General features: G+C 36.4%; 1 protein-coding gene across 14 annotated transcripts in view; it reads left to right on the forward strand.

Annotated features, from left to right (window-relative positions):
• LOC135223632 (phosphofurin acidic cluster sorting protein 2-like) overlaps positions 1 to 5,000 on the forward strand; it is a 250,623-nt gene that overhangs the window by 31,086 nt on the left and 214,537 nt on the right. The window lies entirely within an intron of this gene.

Genomic DNA, 5,000 nt, shown 5'->3' on the forward strand with positions numbered 1-5,000 from the left:
GCCCCAAACCTTGAGAGCGTCTTGCATATATTTATATTCCACTAAGGATATGAACATAGTTTATACTCTTCCTTCCTGTGATAATGAAATTGAAAAAACAATCACCTGGCAAACGCGCGTCTTAGAAATACTCTTTCAAGGATGAAATTGTATTATTAAATCAAGTATAGCATAGCAAGGTAACGTTTCTAAATTAAATCAAGTATAGCAAGGTAACATTTTTAAATGTGTTTCCCTTTTGCATAATCAAGCTATTCGTACCTTTTCACCATGGAGCATTTTTGATGCCATGGTGGTAACCTTAAGTAATTTTTTCCGTTATTCACAGATGACGTGGTTGCTCGTTTTGTGCAAAAATGCTTGCATTAAGAATTCTTGCAACCATTCGCTGTATGGCTATTGTTAATAGTGTTAAATATATGACGGTTTTATTGTACTTTGTATCCCTTTGAAACTTATCATCAGTCAGTTAATTTTTCAGTATTAGTTACTCCCAGAAATGTTTTCCAGTGTTATGTCGATTAACCCTTTGCCTTTTCACATCGTTTTGCTTTTGCAGTACGTACTATTGTCGCTAGGAACTTGGCAGTGGTCGGTCGTTAGCAAATCAGTATGATTTCTTGTAATACCTATGGGGCGAGTAGCTCCCATTTTAATAAACGGCACTATAAGAAAATGCTGTATTTTGTCAACCGCTCTGTTGTGTCGGTAAACCCCACTATATATCCTTCATTTTCCTTATTCCTGTTTTCTGGGCTGGGATAGAAAACGACTATATTGCCAGTTTCCTTTCGTCTGTTCAATATATATATATATATATATATATATATATATATATATAATATATATATATATACCTCCTTTGACCCCTTTTGATACTGTCGACAATTCCAGGACATTTTCTTGGTAACCCTTAGAGCACAGTGTTGATGGCCTAACAGTATCGTGGCACACATTTCAACCCTTTTAAGACGTTTCCAATGGCTCAGCGCAGTGAGTAATAGCAATTTACTGAAAATTTTGGCATTGCAGAGACGTTGACGAACCTTTTATTCCTTATACTAAGAGATGTGTTTTTGTTGATGTTATGTTCCTTTAGAAGTTCTAATAATCTAAGACGGACATAAATCAATGGCTTGTTTTTTCACCAATACAGCCCTTCCCTTATGTTTGTAGAGTTTTCAGTGACTTCTTACTTCAGGTCCCTCTATTTGCATTCTGAACTTCCGTTCTAAACTGGAAATGGTAACCGTTTTGCGTGCTTGGTGCATCATTCATGAGTTGAATTTCGGTAAATGAAGTTTTCTTCACTACAAAAGACATAATGGGCCGTTTGGTTTGATCTGGATTATATTGACGTTTGATTGGTTAAAATTCGACTTGTATAGAACGTTTATTATTCTTTTTAGAATAGTTTTGTTAAATCCATAAAGTTCATTGACTTACCAAGTCTCATTTCAGGAATTACTCCACTCCGTCTTTCCTCCTTACCCACAGCCTCCCCTTTTCCTTCCGCCTGTCGAAAACCTTGCAGGTGCCTTTACACTCTCTCTCTCCTCTCTCTCTCTCTCTCTCTCTCTCTCTCTCTCTCTCTCTCTCTTTGGGAGAGGGGTTATTTTAAATTCGTTCAGATGGCTGATTGGACCTCGGGGTTTCTTTGAAAGAGTTTCCTTGTGCTCAAGAAAGGAAGAGAAGGAGAGGGGCTGAGGAAAAATACACCACCTTCATCACTGGTGGGGAAGAAAAAGACCAGGGAACTCTCTCTCTCTCTCTCTCTCTCTCTCTGATACAAAGAAGATTATGTCCATTTTATCATAGCATTGTTTGAGACTTATTCTTGTGAGATTCTTTGTTGTGCAGACGGTGGAAAAGAGAACGGAAGAGAAGTTTTGCCTGAACAAGCCGTAGAGATGAGAAGCTGTCGAGTTCTTCTCCAGGGAAAGTGATGTGCTCTCGTTACTTATTTTTTTCATACTTGTTTGACTTGCCGTAAATAATGAATTTACTTCATAACTCATGAACAGTCATATATATCTGTCTTTAAGACAAAATAAAAGTACTAGTTGTTCTATTGAGTGTTTATGTTTTTATAAGAAAATGTAGGTCGCTTCACATATTTAGCGAATGTTTCGCGAATTTCACCCATTGTCATTGAAGAAGTGGCTGGTGGACGCATCATAGTTCAGGAGGTTCTGATTGCATTGATTGTGTTCTGCGTTCTGTCACTTCCCCTCGAGGAATGGGGATGAGATGTGTAAAACAAAATTGAGTTTGTGACTAAGACTGAAAGTTGTCGTTTTTTAGTACCCTTATCGCTCGACCTCCAATGGATGGAGTCCAGATCATTTTTCCCGACCATTTTCTTGCATACAAATACGTGCAGTGCACGATAACGCTGCTAACAGGGGTGTTCTGACTGGAGACAAAAACACTGACATGTTTTATGCCGAGGCAGGGATCTGCTGCTGTTTGATGAGGTTGTATCTGCGTCAGGAAAAGTTTACTATAAGAATTTCCTCGCTTATTCGCCTTGAACATCGCCATTATTTCTCGCACTTTATTTCTCCTCTTTGTGCTCTTCTGCATATTTTTGTTCCATGCGACGATGCTCGAGGATTTCCTGCAAGTTCAACAGTCTTTGGTAAACTTCAGTGTAACTTTGTAGAAGCCAATATAAGAAAGTACTGTACGTGAATAAGAGTGATTCAGGTGGATTTGCTTTTCTGAGAGTCAACCTTGTAGCTCGCAATGGAATGACTTTGGTTCATCAAACTTTTATTACCTTGGTGAAAATAGTAAAGAAATTAATATAATATAATTATATATATATATATATATTATATATATTAATATATATATATATAGTATATATATATATATGGGATATATATATAATATATATATATATATATATATATATACTATTATATATTTATAATATATATTTTTTTTTTTTTTTTAATTTTTTTTTTTTATATATATATATATTTTTTATATATTTTTTAATATTTTTTATATATATATTTTTTTTTTTTTTTTTTTTTTTTTTTTTTTTTTTTTATATATATAATATATATAAATATATATATATATATATATTATATATATATGAATAATTTGATCACGAAGTATAAAAAACGTGATGCTATGTGCAAATAAAGGTTTTTGCCACGGAGGAAAAAATGAAAGGCGAGAGAGCCAAGAATTTTCGGTCTAGTACGACCCTTTACGGTCGTACTAGACCCGAAAGTTCTTGCTCTCTCGCCTTTCATTTTTTCCTCAAAAGTGGCAAAAACCTTTATATATATTTTAGATCAATTTCATTGCACAGTGCGTAAAGAATGATTGGAACTTCAAAGGAACCTTTAGAATGGCCTTCGTCTGGCGTTTTTTTTTTCTTTTTTTAAGTCATCTATAAGGAAAGTCTACTACATCCAAGGCAAAGGTTGTTGTTTCGCTTAGTTTATGTAAGTTTAGGAGGAAACTGTAGTAATAAGTCGTGGCATTATTCTCTCTTGACTGGGCGAACTCATTTAATTATTATAGTATGATAGTTACGAAGATGTTCTTATAGTTTGGAGCCAGGAAGTCCTGCTGACTGATTTAATACTCCTTGCATTGAGTTTGACAGGAAGAAGCGCATTAAGAATGAAAATGATCTGGAGTGAGATTTTTATATTTTACATAGGGAGGATTTTCAGGTACCCATATCTTTCACTTTTATGTATCGATATGATTCATTCAATTAGGGAAATGTTAGTTTACAATAAAAAAGAACGATTTACTAAGGCAGGTGACAATCCGTAATGATTAGACGATGTTTGGGGTGTGAACCAGCAGGCTTTTATTTAACCCATATTAAGCCCAAACGTGAGTGAAATGAGCCTGGCATTGAAAACGGGTGAGGCCTCATCCCTAAGGAGGAACGAAGCTGTCAGGCAAAGCTCCGTGATATTTCCAGTCAGTGAGACGACGCCCCTGTCCTCTTCGGTTGGAGGTCTTGCAAAGAATATACGTGTATGCTGTGTTTTCATAAGGGACACACTAGTTCATAAGCCAGTCAAGGTCTCCCCCCCCCCCCCCCCCCTCCCCCCCCCCACTCTCTCTCTCTCTCTCTCTCTCTCTCTCTCTCTATCTCTCTTAGGCGGTTGTTTAAGTTAGAAAAGGTGGCCTGCCCGTGGTCAGTTTCGAATCATGTCACTATAGTCATCGTATGCAATAGATCATTATGACAAAACTGGCGTTACAACACCAATAAAACAGAAGTACCGATTTATGAGTGACGTTTTATAGATTCTTTTTATTTTGTTATCATCTTGAAGGGGAATATTGTAACTGTATTTTCTGAAAGTAAATCTGAGCAGATGGATTCTGAAAATTAATATTCGGTAACGGCAACTTTGTTATTTATAAAGTTGAATCTTACGAATCCAACAACCGCCCTAGATGATGTTTTTATGTATTTCTTTTTTCGAGATTTCGACTGAGTCAGTATCCCGATGATCATCTCTCCCCAGTCCGTCAGATTAGAAAATAAACCGATTTTACCGTATATGCTCTATTCATGAAGTTATGTGAACAATACAAGGGTAATGAGAAAATGACAGTGCCGGCGACTTGTCTTTTACCGAAGTAAAACTTGAATTAGTCTAGTATGGTGGTAGCTATACCGCATTTTCAACCTAGCTTTTAACTATCTGTTTTGTCCATTTTGGGCTGGGTGAATATCTGTCATTAAAAAAGTCTCAGATGCCAACAAGTTTTTGCTTTTTGTATACGAATACAGGTACACCCAGATATAGATCGAGTATTTAAATGTTGGGTTCTACCTGTGATTCTCGCATCGAGCAAATTGACGCAAAGTGTTTTTTCAAACGAGGGACATGCATGCTTTTCTAGTTAGTTGGCAGGAACGTCTCTTTTTGCATTATTTGATATCGAGAGAGAGAGAGAGAGAGAGAGAGAGAGATGAGAGACTAGAGAGGAGAGAGAGAGGGATC

Source organism: Macrobrachium nipponense, chromosome 10, assembly GCF_015104395.2.
Source record: "Macrobrachium nipponense isolate FS-2020 chromosome 10, ASM1510439v2, whole genome shotgun sequence".
Taxonomy (NCBI): domain Eukaryota; kingdom Metazoa; phylum Arthropoda; class Malacostraca; order Decapoda; family Palaemonidae; genus Macrobrachium; species Macrobrachium nipponense.